This window comes from Salmo salar, chromosome 03, assembly GCF_965601325.2.
Source record: "Salmo salar chromosome 03, fSalSal1, whole genome shotgun sequence".
Taxonomy (NCBI): Eukaryota; Metazoa; Chordata; class Actinopteri; order Salmoniformes; family Salmonidae; genus Salmo; species Salmo salar.
Window position 1 is genome coordinate 88,532,525 of NC_138293.1, and position 18,424 is coordinate 88,550,948.

General features: G+C 47.2%; 1 long non-coding RNA gene across 1 annotated transcript in view; it reads left to right on the forward strand.

Annotated features, from left to right (window-relative positions):
- The window catches only part of LOC145877418 (uncharacterized), a 188,262-nt gene that overhangs the window by 105,923 nt on the left and 63,915 nt on the right, over window positions 1–18,424 (forward strand). The window lies entirely within an intron of this gene.

The window sequence follows — 18,424 nt, forward strand, 5'->3', positions numbered from 1 at the left end:
TGGGCTGTAGGACTACTGTACTGACTGTATATTGTGACTGGGCTGTAGGACTACAGTACTGACTGTATATTGTGACTGGGCTGTAGGACTACAGTACTGACTGTATAGGGTGACTGGGCTGTAGGACTACTGTACTGACTGTATATTGTGACTGGGCTGTAGGACTACAGTACTGACTGTATAGTGTGACTGGGCTGTAGGACTACTGTACTGACTGTATATTGTGAATGGGCTGTAGGACTACAGTACTGACTGTATAGTGTGACTGGGCTGTAGGACTACAGTACTGACTGTATATTGTGACTGGGCTGTAGGACTACAGTACTGACGGTATAGGGTGACTGGGCTGTAGGACTACAGTACTGACTGTATAGTGTGACTGGGCTGTAGGACTACAGTACTGACTGTATAGTGTGACTGGGCTGTAGGACTACAGTACTGACGGTATAGGGTGACTGGGCTGTAGGACTACAGTACTGACTGTATAGTGTGACTGGGCTGTAGGACTACTGTACTGACTGTATAGGGTGACTGGGCTGTAGGACTACTGTACTGACTGTATAGGGTGACTGGGCTGTAGGACTACTGTACTGACTGTATAGGGTGACTGGGCTGTAGGACTACTGTACTGACTGTATAGGGTGACTGGGCTGTAGGACTACTGTACTGACTGTATAGTGTGACTGGGCTGTAGGACTACAGTACTGACTGTATATTGTGACTGGGCTGTAGGACTACTGTACTGACTGTATAGTGTGACTGGGCTGTAGGACTACAGTACTGACTGTATATTGTGACTGGGCTGTAGGACTACTGTACTGACTGTATAGGGTGACTGGGCTGTAGGACTACAGTACTGACTGTATAGTGTGACTGGGCTTTAGGACTACAGTACTGACTGTATATTGTGACTGGGCTGTAGGACTACAGTACTGACTGTATAGGGTGACTGGGCTGTAGGACTACTGTACTGACTGTATAGGGTGACTGGGCTGTAGGACTACTGTACTGACTGTATAGGGTGACTGGGCTGTAGGACTACTGTACTGACTGTATAGGGTGACTGGGCTGTAGGACTACTGTACTGACTGTATAGGGTCACTGGGCTGTAGGACTACTGTACTGACTGTATAGGGTGACTGGGCTGTAGGACTACAGTACTGACTGTATAGGGTGACTGGGCTGTAGGACTACTGTACTGACTGTAGAGGGTGACTGGGCTGTAGGACTACAGTACTGACTGTATATTGTGACTGGGCTGTAGGACTACAGTACTGACTGTATAGGGTGACTGGGCTGTAGGACTACTGTACTGACTGTATATTGTGACTGGGCTGTAGGACTACAGTACTGACTGTATAGTGTGACTGGGCTGTAGGACTACAGTACTGACTGTATAGGGTGACTGGGCTGTAGGACTACTGTACTGACTGTATATTGTGACTGGGCTGTAGGACTACAGTACTGACTGTATATTGTGACTGGGCTGTAGGACTACAGTACTGACTGTATAGGGTGACTGGGCTGTAGGACTACTGTACTGACTGTATATTGTGACTGGGCTGTAGGACTACAGTACTGACTGTATAGTGTGACTGGGCTGTAGGACTACTGTACTGACTGTATATTGTGAATGGGCTGTAGGACTACAGTACTGACTGTATAGTGTGACTGGGCTGTAGGACTACAGTACTGACTGTATATTGTGACTGGGCTGTAGGACTACAGTACTGACGGTATAGGGTGACTGGGCTGTAGGACTACAGTACTGACTGTATAGTGTGACTGGGCTGTAGGACTACAGTACTGACTGTATAGTGTGACTGGGCTGTAGGACTACTGTACTGACTGTATAGGGTGACTGGGCTGTAGGACTACTGTACTGACTGTATAGTGTGACTGGGCTGTAGGACTACAGTACTGACTGTATATTGTGACTGGGCTGTAGGACTACTCTACTGACTGTATAGGGTGACTGGGCTGTAGACCTACAGTACTGACTGTATAGGGTGACTGGGCTGTAGGACTACTGTACTGACTGTATATTGTGACTGGGCTGTAGGACTACTCTACTGACTGTATAGGGTGACTGGGCTGTAGGACTACAGTACTGACTGTATATTGTGACTGGGCTGTAGGACTACAGTACTGACTGTATAGGGTGACTGGGCTGTAGGACTACAGTACTGACTGTATAGTGTGACTGGGCTGTAGGACTACTGTACTGACTGTATATTGTGACTGGGCTGTAGGACTACTGTACTGACTGTATATTGTGACTGGGCTGTAGGCCTACAGTACTGACTGTATAGGGTGACTGGGCTGTAGGACTACAGTATTGACTGTATAGTGTGACTGGGCTGTAGGACTACAGTACTGACCTTATATTGTGACTGGGCTCTAGGACTACAGTACTGACTGCATATTGTGACTGGGCTGTAGGACTACAGTACTGACTGTATATTGTGACTGGGCTGTAGGACTACAGTACTGACTGTATATTGTGACTGGGCTGTAGGACTACAGTACTGACTGTATATTGTGACTGGGCTGTAGGACTACTGTACTGACTGTATATTGTGACTGGGCTGTAGGACTACAGTACTGACTGTATAGTGTGACTGGGCTGTAGGACTACTGTACTGACTGTATATTGTGACTGGGCTGTAGGACTACAGTACTGACTGTATAGTGTGACTGGGCTGTAGGACTACTGTACTGACTGTATATTGTGAATGGGCTGTAGGACTACAGTACTGACTGTATAGTGTGACTGGGCTGTAGGACTACAGTACTGACTGTATATTGTGACTGGGCTGTAGATTTACAGTACTGACGGTATAGGGTGACTGGGCTGTAGGACTACAGTACTGACTGTATAGTGTGACTGGAATGTAGGACTGCAGTACTGACTGTATAGTGTGACTGGGCTGTAGGACTACTGTACTGACTGTATAGGGTGACTGGGCTGTAGGACTACTGTACTGACTGTATAGTGTGACTGGGCTGTAGGACTACAGTACTGACTGTATATTGTGACTGGGCTGTAGGACTACTCTACTGACTGTATAGGGTGACTGGGCTGTAGGACTACAGTACTGACTGTATATTGTGACTGGGCTGTAGGACTACAGTACTGACTGTATATTGTGACTGGGCTGTAGGACTACAGTACTGACTGTATAGGGTGACTGGGCTGTAGGACTACAGTACTGACTGTATAGGGTGACTGGGCTGTAGGACTACAGTACTGACTGTATAGTGTGACTGGGCTGTAGGACTACAGTACTGACTGTATATTGTGACTGGGCTGTAGGACTACTGTACTGACTGTATAGGGTGACTGGGCTGTAGGACTACAGTACTGACTGTATAGTGTGACTGGGCTGTAGGACTACAGTACTGACTGTATATTGTGACTGGGCTGTAGGACTACAGTACTGACTGTATAGGGTGACTGGGCTGTAGGACTACTGTACTGACTGTATAGGGTGACTGGGCTGTAGGACTACTGTACTGACTGTATAGGGTGACTGGGCTGTAGGACTACTGTACTGACTGTATAGGGTGACTGGGCTGTAGGACTACTGTACTGACTGTATAGGGTCACTGGGCTGTAGGACTACTGTACTGACTGTATAGGGTGACTGGGCTGTAGGACTACAGTACTGACTGTATAGGGTGACTGGGCTGTAGGACTACTGTACTGACTGTAGAGGGTGACTGGGCTGTAGGACTACAGTACTGACTGTATAGGGTGACTGGGCTGTAGGACTACAGTACTGACTGTATAGGGTGACTGGGCTGTAGGACTACAGTACTGACTGTATAGGGTGACTGGGCTGTAGGACTACAGTACTGACTGTATAGGGTGACTGGGCTGTAGGACTACTGTACTGACTGTATATTGTGACTGGGCTGTAGGACTACAGTACTGACTGTATAGTGTGACTGGGCTGTAGGACTACAGTACTGACTGTATAGGGTGACTGGGCTGTAGGACTACTGTACTGACTGTATATTGTGACTGGGCTGTAGGACTACAGTACTGACTGTATATTGTGACTGGGCTGTAGGACTACAGTACTGACTGTATAGGGTGACTGGGCTGTAGGACTACTGTACTGACTGTATATTGTGACTGGGCTGTAGGACTACAGTACTGACTGTATAGTGTGACTGGGCTGTAGGACTACTGTACTGACTGTATATTGTGAATGGGCTGTAGGACTACAGTACTGACTGTATAGTGTGACTGGGCTGTAGGACTACAGTACTGACTGTATATTGTGACTGGGCTGTAGGACTACAGTACTGACGGTATAGGGTGACTGGGCTGTAGGACTACAGTACTGACTGTATAGTGTGACTGGGCTGTAGGACTACAGTACTGACTGTATAGTGTGACTGGGCTGTAGGACTACAGTACTGACGGTATAGGGTGACTGGGCTGTAGGACTACAGTACTGACTGTATAGTGTGACTGGGCTGTAGGACTACTGTACTGACTGTATAGGGTGACTGGGCTGTAGGACTACTGTACTGACTGTATAGGGTGACTGGGCTGTAGGACTACTGTACTGACTGTATAGGGTGACTGGGCTGTAGGACTACTGTACTGACTGTATAGGGTGACTGGGCTGTAGGACTACTGTACTGACTGTATAGTGTGACTGGGCTGTAGGACTACAGTACTGACTGTATATTGTGACTGGGCTGTAGGACTACTGTACTGACTGTATAGTGTGACTGGGCTGTAGGACTACAGTACTGACTGTATATTGTGACTGGGCTGTAGGACTACTGTACTGACTGTATAGGGTGACTGGGCTGTAGGACTACAGTACTGACTGTATAGTGTGACTGGGCTGTAGGACTACAGTACTGACTGTATATTGTGACTGGGCTGTAGGACTACAGTACTGACTGTATAGGGTGACTGGGCTGTAGGACTACTGTACTGACTGTATAGGGTGACTGGGCTGTAGGACTACTGTACTGACTGTATAGGGTGACTGGGCTGTAGGACTACTGTACTGACTGTATAGGGTGACTGGGCTGTAGGACTACTGTACTGACTGTATAGGGTCACTGGGCTGTAGGACTACTGTACTGACTGTATAGGGTGACTGGGCTGTAGGACTACAGTACTGACTGTATAGGGTGACTGGGCTGTAGGACTACTGTACTGACTGTAGAGGGTGACTGGGCTGTAGGACTACAGTACTGACTGTATATTGTGACTGGGCTGTAGGACTACAGTACTGACTGTATAGGGTGACTGGGCTGTAGGACTACTGTACTGACTGTATATTGTGACTGGGCTGTAGGACTACAGTACTGACTGTATAGTGTGACTGGGCTGTAGGACTACAGTACTGACTGTATAGGGTGACTGGGCTGTAGGACTACTGTACTGACTGTATATTGTGACTGGGCTGTAGGACTACAGTACTGACTGTATATTGTGACTGGGCTGTAGGACTACAGTACTGACTGTATAGGGTGACTGGGCTGTAGGACTACTGTACTGACTGTATATTGTGCCTGGGCTGTAGGACTACAGTACTGACTGTATAGTGTGACTGGGCTGTAGGACTACTGTACTGACTGTATATTGTGAATGGGCTGTAGGACTACAGTACTGACTGTATAGTGTGACTGGGCTGTAGGACTACAGTACTGACTGTATATTGTGACTGGGCTGTAGGACTACAGTACTGACGGTATAGGGTGACTGGGCTGTAGGACTACAGTACTGACTGTATAGTGTGACTGGGCTGTAGGACTACAGTACTGACTGTATAGTGTGACTGGGCTGTAGGACTACTGTAGTGACTGTATAGGGTGACTGGGCTGTAGGACTACTGTACTGACTGTATAGTGTGACTGGGCTGTAGGACTACAGTACTGACTGTATATTGTGACTGGGCTGTATGACTACTCTACTGACTGTATAGGGTGACTGGGCTGTAGACCTACAGTACTGACTGTATAGGGTGACTGGGCTGTAGGACTACTGTACTGACTGTATATTGTGACTGGGCTGTAGGACTACTCTACTGACTGTATAGGGTGACTGGGCTGTAGGACTACAGTACTGACTGTATATTGTGACTGGGCTGTAGGACTACAGTACTGACTGTATAGGGTGACTGGGCTGTAGGACTACAGTACTGACTGTATAGTGTGACTGGGCTGTAGGACTACTGTACTGACTGTATATTGTGACTGGGCTGTAGGACTACTGTACTGACTGTATATTGTGACTGGGCTGTAGGCCTACAGTACTGACTGTATAGGGTGACTGGGCTGTAGGACTACAGTATTGACTGTATAGTGTGACTGGGCTGTAGGACTACAGTACTGACCTTATATTGTGACTGGGCTCTAGGACTACAGTACTGACTGCATATTGTGACTGGGCTGTAGGACTACAGTACTGACTGTATATTGTGACTGGGCTGTAGGACTACAGTACTGACTGTATATTGTGACTGGGCTGTAGGACTACAGTACTGACTGTATATTGTGACTGGGCTGTAGGACTACTGTACTGACTGTATATTGTGACTGGGCTGTAGGACTACAGTACTGACTGTATAGTGTGACTGGGCTGTAGGACTATTGTACTGACTGTATATTGTGACTGGGCTGTAGGACTACAGTACTGACTGTATAGTGTGACTGGGCTGTAGGACTACTGTACTGACTGTATATTGTGAATGGGCTGTAGGACTACAGTACTGACTGTATAGTGTGACTGGGCTGTAGGACTACAGTACTGACTGTATATTGTGACTGGGCTGTAGATTTACAGTACTGACGGTATAGGGTGACTGGGCTGTAGGACTACAGTACTGACTGTATAGTGTGACTGGAATGTAGGACTACAGTACTGACTGTATAGTGTGACTGGGCTGTAGGACTACTGTACTGACTGTATAGGGTGACTGGGCTGTAGGACTACTGTACTGACTGTATAGTGTGACTGGGCTGTAGGACTACAGTACTGACTGTATATTGTGACTGGGCTGTAGGACTACTCTACTGACTGTATAGGGTGACTGGGCTGTAGGACTACAGTACTGACTGTATATTGTGACTGGGCTGTAGGACTACAGTACTGACTGTATATTGTGACTGGGCTGTAGGACTACAGTACTGACTGTATAGGGTGACTGGGCTGTAGGACTACAGTACTGACTGTATAGGGTGACTGGGCTGTAGGACTACAGTACTGACTGTATAGTGTGACTGGGCTGTAGGACTACTGTACTGACTGTATATTGTGACTGGGCTGTAGGACTACTGTACTGACTGTATATTGTGACTGGGCTGTAGGCCTACAGTACTGACTGTATAGTGTGACTGGGCTGTAGGACTACAGTATTGACTGTATAGTGTGACTGGGCTGTAGGACTACAGTACTGACCTTATATTGTGACTGGGCTCTAGGACTACAGCACTGACTGCATATTGTGACTGGGCTGTAGGACTACAGTACTGACTGTATATTGTGACTGGGCTGTAGGACTACAGTACTGACTGTATATTGTGACTGGGCTGTAGGACTACAGTACTGACTGTATATTGTGACTGGGCTGTAGGACTACAGTACTGACTGTATATTGTGACTGGGCTGTAGGACTATTGTACTGACTGTATAGGGTGACTGGGCTGTAGGACTACAGTACTGACTGTATATTGTGACTGGGCTATAGGACTACAGTACTGACGGTATAGGGTGACTGGGCTGTAGGACTACTGTACTGACTGTATAGGGTGACTGGGCTGTAGGACTACAGTACTGACTGTATAGTGTGACTGGGCTGTAGGACTACAGTACTGACCTTATATTGTGACTGGGCTCTAGGACTACATTACTGACTGTATATTGTGACTGGGCTGTAGGACTACTGTACTGACTGTATATTGTGACTGGACTGTAGGACTACTGTACTGACTGTATATTGTGACTGGGCTGTAGGACTACAGTACTGACTGTATAGTGTGACTGGGCTGTAGGACTATTGTACTGACTGTATATTGTGACTGGGCTGTAGGACTACAGTACTGACTGTATAGGGTCACTGGGCTGTAGGACTACAGTACTGACTGTATATTGTGACTGGGCTGTAGGACTACAGTACTGACTGTATAGTGTGACTGGGCTGTAGGACTACTGTACTGACTGTATATTGTGACTGGGCTGTAGGACTACAGTACTGACTGTATAGGGTGACTGGGCTGTAGGACTACAGTACTGACTGTATAGTGTGACTGGGCTGTAGGACTACTGTACTGACTGTATAGGGTGACTGGGCTGTAGGACTACTGTACTGACTGTATAGTGTGACTGGGCTGTAGGACTACAGTACTGACTGTATATTGTGACTGGGCTGTAGGACTACTGTACTGACTGTATAGGGTGACTGGGCTGTAGGACTACAGTACTGACTGTATATTGTGACTGGGCTGTAGGACTACAGTACTGACTGTATAGGGTGACTGGGCTGTAGGAGTACAGTACTGACTGTATAGTGTGACTGGGCTGTAGGACTACTGTACTGACTGTATAGGGTGACTGGGCTGTAGGACTACTGTACTGACTGTATATTGTGACTGGGCTGTAGGACTACAGTACTGACTGTATAGTGTGACTGGGCTGTAGGACTACAGTACTGACTGTATATTGTGACTGGGCTCTAGGACTACAGTACTGACTGTATATTGTGACTGGGCTGTAGGACTACTGTACTGACTGTATATTGTGACTGGGCTGTAGGACTACAGTACTGACTGTATAGGGTGACTGGGTTGTAGGACTACAGTACTGACTGTATAGTGTGACTGGGCTGTAGGACTACTGTACTGACTGTATAGGGTGACTGGGCTGTAGGACTACTGTACTGACTGTATAGTGTGACTGGGCTGTAGGACTACAGTACTGACTGTATATTGTGACTGGGCTGTAGGACTACTGTACTGACTGTATAGGGTGACTGGGCTGTAGGACTACAGTACTGACTGTATATTGTGACTGGGCTGTAGGACTACAGTACTGACTGTATAGGGTGACTGGGCTGTAGGAGTACAGTACTGACTGTATAGTGTGACTGGGCTGTAGGACTACTGTACTGACTGTATAGGGTGACTGGGCTGTAGGACTACTGTACTGACTGTATATTGTGACTGGGCTGTAGGACTACAGTACTGACTGTATAGTGTGACTGGGCTGTAGGACTACAGTACTGACTGTATATTGTGACTGGGCTGTAGGACTACATTACTGAATGTATAGGGTGACTGGGCTGTAGGACTACAGTACTAACTGTATAGCGTGACTGGGCTGTAGGACTACAGTACTGACTGTATAGTGTGACTGGGCTGTAGGACTACAGTTCTGACTGTATATTGTGACTGGGCTGTAGGACTACTGTACTGACTGTATAGGGTGACTGGGCTGTAGGACTACTGTACTGACTGTATATGGTGACTGGGCTGTAGGACTACAGTACTGACTGTATAGGGTGACTGGGCTGTAGGACTACTGTACTGACTGTATAGGGTGACTGGGCTGTAGGACTACAGTACTGACTGTATAGGGTGACTGGGCTGTAGGACTACTGTACTGACTGTAGAGGGTGACTGGGCTGTAGGACTACAGTACTGACTGTATATTGTGACTGGACTGTAGGACTACTGTACTGACTGTATATTGTGACTGGGCTGTAGGACTACAGTACTGACTGTATAGTGTGACTGGGCTGTAGGACTATTGTACTGACTGTATATTGTGACTGGGCTGTAGGACTACAGTACTGACTGTATAGGGTCACTGGGCTGTAGGACTACAGTACTGACTGTATATTGTGACTGGGCTGTAGGACTACAGTACTGACTGTATAGTGTGACTGGGCTGTAGGACTACTGTACTGACTGTATATTGTGACTGGGCTGTAGGACTACAGTACTGACTGTATAGTGTGACTGGGCTGTAGGACTACTGTACTGACTGTATAGTGTGACTGGGCTGTAGGACTACAGTACTGACTGTATAGTGTGACTGGGCTGTAGGACTACAGTACTGACTGTATATTGTGACTGGGCTGTAGGACTACTGTACTGACTGTATAGGGTGACTGGGCTGTAGGACTACAGTACTGACTGTATATTGTGACTGGGCTGTAGGACTACAGTACTGACTGTATAGGGTGACTGGGCTGTAGGAGTACAGTACTGACTGTATAGTGTGACTGGGCTGTAGGACTACTGTACTGACTGTATAGGGTGACTGGGCTGTAGGACTACTGTACTGACTGTATATTGTGACTGGGCTGTAGGACTACAGTACTGACTGTATAGTGTGACTGGGCTGTAGGACTACAGTACTGACTGTATATTGTGACTGGGCTGTAGGACTACATTACTGAATGTATAGGGTGACTGGGCTGTAGGACTACAGTACTAACTGTATAGCGTGACTGGGCTGTAGGACTACAGTACTGACTGTATAGTGTGACTGGGCTGTAGGACTACAGTTCTGACTGTATATTGTGACTGGGCTGTAGGACTACTGTACTGACTGTATAGGGTGACTGGGCTGTAGGACTACTGTACTGACTGTATATGGTGACTGGGCTGTAGGACTACAGTACTGACTGTATAGGGTGACTGGGCTGTAGGACTACTGTACTGACTGTATAGGGTGACTGGGCTGTAGGACTACAGTACTGACTGTATAGGGTGACTGGGCTGTAGGACTACTGTACTGACTGTAGAGGGTGACTGGGCTGTAGGACTACAGTACTGACTGTATATTGTGACTGGACTGTAGGACTACTGTACTGACTGTATATTGTGACTGGGCTGTAGGACTACAGTACTGACTGTATAGTGTGACTGGGCTGTAGGACTATTGTACTGACTGTATATTGTGACTGGGCTGTAGGACTACAGTACTGACTGTATAGGGTCACTGGGCTGTAGGACTACAGTACTGACTGTATATTGTGACTGGGCTGTAGGACTACAGTACTGACTGTATAGTGTGACTGGGCTGTAGGACTACTGTACTGACTGTATATTGTGACTGGGCTGTAGGACTACAGTACTGACTGTATAGTGTGACTGGGCTGTAGGACTACTGTACTGACTGTATAGTGTGACTGGGCTGTAGGACTACAGTACTGACTGTATAGTGTGACTGGGCTGTAGGACTACTGTACTGACTGTATATTGTGACTGGGCTGTAGGACTACAGTACTGACTGTATAGGGTCACTGGGCTGTAGGACTACAGTACTGACTGTATATTGTGACTGGGCTGTAGGACTACTGTACTTACTGTATATTGTGACTGGGCTGTAGGACTACAGTACTGACTGTATAGGGTGACTGGGTTGTAGGACTACAGTACTGACTGTATAGTGTGACTGGGCTGTAGGACTACTGTACTGACTGTATAGGGTGACTGGGCTGTAGGACTACTGTACTGACTGTATATTGTGACTGGGCTGTAGGACTACAGTACTGACTGTATATTGTGACTGGGCTGTAGGACTACAGTACTGACTGTATAGGGTGACTGGGCTGTAGGACTACTGTACTGACTGTATATTGTGACTGGGCTGTAGGACTACAGTACTGACTGTATAGTGTGACTGGGCTGTAGGACTACTGTACTGACTGTATATTGTGAATGGGCTGTAGGACTACAGTACTGACTGTATAGTGTGACTGGGCTGTAGGACTACAGTACTGACTGTATATTGTGACTGGGCTGTAGGACTACAGTACTGACGGTATAGGGTGACTGGGCTGTAGGACTACAGTACTGACTGTATAGTGTGACTGGGCTGTAGGACTACAGTACTGACTGTATAGTGTGACTGGGCTGTAGGACTACAGTACTGACGGTATAGGGTGACTGGGCTGTAGGACTACAGTACTGACTGTATAGTGTGACTGGGCTGTAGGACTACTGTACTGACTGTATAGGGTGACTGGGCTGTAGGACTACTGTACTGACTGTATAGGGTGACTGGGCTGTAGGACTACTGTACTGACTGTATAGGGTGACTGGGCTGTAGGACTACTGTACTGACTGTATAGGGTGACTGGGCTGTAGGACTACTGTACTGACTGTATAGTGTGACTGGGCTGTAGGACTACAGTACTGACTGTATATTGTGACTGGGCTGTAGGACTACTGTACTGACTGTATAGTGTGACTGGGCTGTAGGACTACAGTACTGACTGTATATTGTGACTGGGCTGTAGGACTACTGTACTGACTGTATAGGGTGACTGGGCTGTAGGACTACAGTACTGACTGTATAGTGTGACTGGGCTGTAGGACTACAGTACTGACTGTATATTGTGACTGGGCTGTAGGACTACAGTACTGACTGTATAGGGTGACTGGGCTGTAGGACTACTGTACTGACTGTATAGGGTGACTGGGCTGTAGGACTACTGTACTGACTGTATAGGGTGACTGGGCTGTAGGACTACTGTACTGACTGTATAGGGTGACTGGGCTGTAGGACTACTGTACTGACTGTATAGGGTCACTGGGCTGTAGGACTACTGTACTGACTGTATAGGGTGACTGGGCTGTAGGACTACAGTACTGACTGTATAGGGTGACTGGGCTGTAGGACTACTGTACTGACTGTAGAGGGTGACTGGGCTGTAGGACTACAGTACTGACTGTATATTGTGACTGGGCTGTAGGACTACAGTACTGACTGTATAGGGTGACTGGGCTGTAGGACTACTGTACTGACTGTATATTGTGACTGGGCTGTAGGACTACAGTACTGACTGTATAGTGTGACTGGGCTGTAGGACTACAGTACTGACTGTATAGGGTGACTGGGCTGTAGGACTACTGTACTGACTGTATATTGTGACTGGGCTGTAGGACTACAGTACTGACTGTATATTGTGACTGGGCTGTAGGACTACAGTACTGACTGTATAGGGTGACTGGGCTGTAGGACTACTGTACTGACTGTATATTGTGCCTGGGCTGTAGGACTACAGTACTGACTGTATAGTGTGACTGGGCTGTAGGACTACTGTACTGACTGTATATTGTGAATGGGCTGTAGGACTACAGTACTGACTGTATAGTGTGACTGGGCTGTAGGACTACAGTACTGACTGTATATTGTGACTGGGCTGTAGGACTACAGTACTGACGGTATAGGGTGACTGGGCTGTAGGACTACAGTACTGACTGTATAGTGTGACTGGGCTGTAGGACTACAGTACTGACTGTATAGTGTGACTGGGCTGTAGGACTACTGTAGTGACTGTATAGGGTGACTGGGCTGTAGGACTACTGTACTGACTGTATAGTGTGACTGGGCTGTAGGACTACAGTACTGACTGTATATTGTGACTGGGCTGTATGACTACTCTACTGACTGTATAGGGTGACTGGGCTGTAGACCTACAGTACTGACTGTATAGGGTGACTGGGCTGTAGGACTACTGTACTGACTGTATATTGTGACTGGGCTGTAGGACTACTCTACTGACTGTATAGGGTGACTGGGCTGTAGGACTACAGTACTGACTGTATATTGTGACTGGGCTGTAGGACTACAGTACTGACTGTATAGGGTGACTGGGCTGTAGGACTACAGTACTGACTGTATAGTGTGACTGGGCTGTAGGACTACTGTACTGACTGTATATTGTGACTGGGCTGTAGGACTACTGTACTGACTGTATATTGTGACTGGGCTGTAGGCCTACAGTACTGACTGTATAGGGTGACTGGGCTGTAGGACTACAGTATTGACTGTATAGTGTGACTGGGCTGTAGGACTACAGTACTGACCTTATATTGTGACTGGGCTCTAGGACTACAGTACTGACTGCATATTGTGACTGGGCTGTAGGACTACAGTACTGACTGTATATTGTGACTGGGCTGTAGGACTACAGTACTGACTGTATATTGTGACTGGGCTGTAGGACTACAGTACTGACTGTATATTGTGACTGGGCTGTAGGACTACTGTACTGACTGTATATTGTGACTGGGCTGTAGGACTACAGTACTGACTGTATAGTGTGACTGGGCTGTAGGACTATTGTACTGACTGTATATTGTGACTGGGCTGTAGGACTACAGTACTGACTGTATAGTGTGACTGGGCTGTAGGACTACTGTACTGACTGTATATTGTGAATGGGCTGTAGGACTACAGTACTGACTGTATAGTGTGACTGGGCTGTAGGACTACAGTACTGACTGTATATTGTGACTGGGCTGTAGATTTACAGTACTGACGGTATAGGGTGACTGGGCTGTAGGACTACAGTACTGACTGTATAGTGTGACTGGAATGTAGGACTACAGTACTGACTGTATAGTGTGACTGGGCTGTAGGACTACTGTACTGACTGTATAGGGTGACTGGGCTGTAGGACTACTGTACTGACTGTATAGTGTGACTGGGCTGTAGGACTACAGTACTGACTGTATATTGTGACTGGGCTGTAGGACTACTCTACTGACTGTATAGGGTGACTGGGCTGTAGGACTACAGTACTGACTGTATATTGTGACTGGGCTGTAGGACTACAGTACTGACTGTATATTGTGACTGGGCTGTAGGACTACAGTACTGACTGTATAGGGTGACTGGGCTGTAGGACTACAGTACTGACTGTATAGGGTGACTGGGCTGTAGGACTACAGTACTGACTGTATAGTGTGACTGGGCTGTAGGACTACTGTACTGACTGTATATTGTGACTGGGCTGTAGGACTACTGTACTGACTGTATATTGTGACTGGGCTGTAGGCCTACAGTACTGACTGTATAGTGTGACTGGGCTGTAGGACTACAGTATTGACTGTATAGTGTGACTGGGCTGTAGGACTACAGTACTGACCTTATATTGTGACTGGGCTCTAGGACTACAGCACTGACTGCATATTGTGACTGGGCTGTAGGACTACAGTACTGACTGTATATTGTGACTGGGCTGTAGGACTACAGTACTGACTGTATATTGTGACTGGGCTGTAGGACTACAGTACTGACTGTATATTGTGACTGGGCTGTAGGACTACAGTACTGACTGTATATTGTGACTGGGCTGTAGGACTATTGTACTGACTGTATAGGGTGACTGGGCTGTAGGACTACAGTACTGACTGTATATTGTGACTGGGCTATAGGACTACAGTACTGACGGTATAGGGTGACTGGGCTGTAGGACTACTGTACTGACTGTATAGGGTGACTGGGCTGTAGGACTACAGTACTGACTGTATAGTGTGACTGGGCTGTAGGACTACAGTACTGACCTTATATTGTGACTGGGCTCTAGGACTACATTACTGACTGTATATTGTGACTGGGCTGTAGGACTACTGTACTGACTGTATATTGTGACTGGACTGTAGGACTACTGTACTGACTGTATATTGTGACTGGGCTGTAGGACTACAGTACTGACTGTATAGTGTGACTGGGCTGTAGGACTATTGTACTGACTGTATATTGTGACTGGGCTGTAGGACTACAGTACTGACTGTATAGGGTCACTGGGCTGTAGGACTACAGTACTGACTGTATATTGTGACTGGGCTGTAGGACTACAGTACTGACTGTATAGTGTGACTGGGCTGTAGGACTACTGTACTGACTGTATATTGTGACTGGGCTGTAGGACTACAGTACTGACTGTATAGGGTGACTGGGCTGTAGGACTACAGTACTGACTGTATAGTGTGACTGGGCTGTAGGACTACTGTACTGACTGTATAGGGTGACTGGGCTGTAGGACTACTGTACTGACTGTATAGTGTGACTGGGCTGTAGGACTACAGTACTGACTGTATATTGTGACTGGGCTGTAGGACTACTGTACTGACTGTATAGGGTGACTGGGCTGTAGGACTACAGTACTGACTGTATATTGTGACTGGGCTGTAGGACTACAGTACTGACTGTATAGGGTGACTGGGCTGTAGGAGTACAGTACTGACTGTATAGTGTGACTGGGCTGTAGGACTACTGTACTGACTGTATAGGGTGACTGGGCTGTAGGACTACTGTACTGACTGTATATTGTGACTGGGCTGTAGGACTACAGTACTGACTGTATAGTGTGACTGGGCTGTAGGACTACAGTACTGACTGTATATTGTGACTGGGCTCTAGGACTACAGTACTGACTGTATATTGTGACTGGGCTGTAGGACTACTGTACTGACTGTATATTGTGACTGGGCTGTAGGACTACAGTACTGACTGTATAGGGTGACTGGGTTGTAGGACTACAGTACTGACTGTATAGTGTGACTGGGCTGTAGGACTACTGTACTGACTGTATAGGGTGACTGGGCTGTAGGACTACTGTACTGACTGTATAGTGTGACTGGGCTGTAGGACTACAGTACTGACTGTATATTGTGACTGGGCTGTAGGACTACTGTACTGACTGTATAGGGTGACTGGGCTGTAGGACTACAGTACTGACTGTATATTGTGACTGGGCTGTAGGACTACAGTACTGACTGTATAGGGTGACTGGGCTGTAGGAGTACAGTACTGACTGTATAGTGTGACTGGGCTGTAGGACTACTGTACTGACTGTATAGGGTGACTGGGCTGTAGGACTACTGTACTGACTGTATAGGGTGACTGGGCTGTAGGACTACTGTACTGACTGTATATTGTGACTGGGCTGTAGGACTACAGTACTGACTGTATAGTGTGACTGGGCTGTAGGACTACAGTACTGACTGTATATTGTGACTGGGCTGTAGGACTACATTACTGAATGTATAGGGTGACTGGGCTGTAGGACTACAGTACTAACTGTATAGCGTGACTGGGCTGTAGGACTACAGTACTGACTGTATAGTGTGACTGGGCTGTAGGACTACAGTTCTGACTGTATATTGTGACTGGGCTGTAGGACTACTGTACTGACTGTATAGGGTGACTGGGCTGTAGGACTACTGTACTGACTGTATATGGTGACTGGGCTGTAGGACTACAGTACTGACTGTATAGGGTGACTGGGCTGTAGGACTACTGTACTGACTGTATAGGGTGACTGGGCTGTAGGACTACAGTACTGACTGTATAGGGTGACTGGGCTGTAGGACTACTGTACTGACTGTAGAGGGTGACTGGGCTGTAGGACTACAGTACTGACTGTATATTGTGACTGGACTGTAGGACTACTGTACTGACTGTATATTGTGACTGGGCTGTAGGACTACAGTACTGACTGTATAGTGTGACTGGGCTGTAGGACTATTGTACTGACTGTATATTGTGACTGGGCTGTAGGACTACAGTACTGACTGTATAGGGTCACTGGGCTGTAGGACTACAGTACTGACTGTATATTGTGACTGGGCTGTAGGACTACAGTACTGACTGTATAGTGTGACTGGGCTGTAGGACTACTGTACTGACTGTATATTGTGACTGGGCTGTAGGACTACAGTACTGACTGTATAGTGTGACTGGGCTGTAGGACTACTGTACTGACTGTATAGTGTGACTGGGCTGTAGGACTACAGTACTGACTGTATAGTGTGACTGGGCTGTAGGACTACTGTACTGACTGTATATTGTGACTGGGCTGTAGGACTACAGTACTGACTGTATAGGGTCACTGGGCTGTAGGACTACAGTACTGACTGTATATTGTGACTGGGCTGTAGGACTACTGTACTTACTGTATATTGTGACTGGGCTGTAGGACTACAGTACTGACTGTATAGGGTGACTGGGTTGTAGGACTACAGTACTGACTGTATAGTGTGACTGGGCTGTAGGACTACTGTACTGACTGTATAGGGTGACTGGGCTGTAGGACTACTGTACTGACTGTATAGTGTGACTGGGCTGTAGGACTACAGTACTGACTGTATATTGTGACTGGGCTGTAGGACTACTGTACTGACTGTATAGGGTGACTGGGCTGTAGGACTACAGTACTGACTGTATATTGTGACTGGGCTGTAGGACTACAGTACTGACTGTATAGGGTGACTGGGCTGTAGGAGTACAGTACTGACTGTATAGTGTGACTGGGCTGTAGGACTACTGTACTGACTGTATAGGGTGACTGGGCTGTAGGACTACTGTACTGACTGTATATTGTGACTGGGCTGTAGGACTACAGTACTGACTGTATAGTGTGACTGGGCTGTAGGACTACAGTACTGACTGTATATTGTGACTGGGCTTTAGGACTACAGTACTGAATGTATAGGGTGACTGGGCTGTAGGACTACAGTACTGACTGTATAGCGTGACTGGGCTGTAGGACTACAGTACTGACTGTATAGTGTGACTGGGCTGTAGGACTACAGTTCTGACTGTATATTGTGACTGGGCTGTAGGACTACTGTACTGACTGTATAG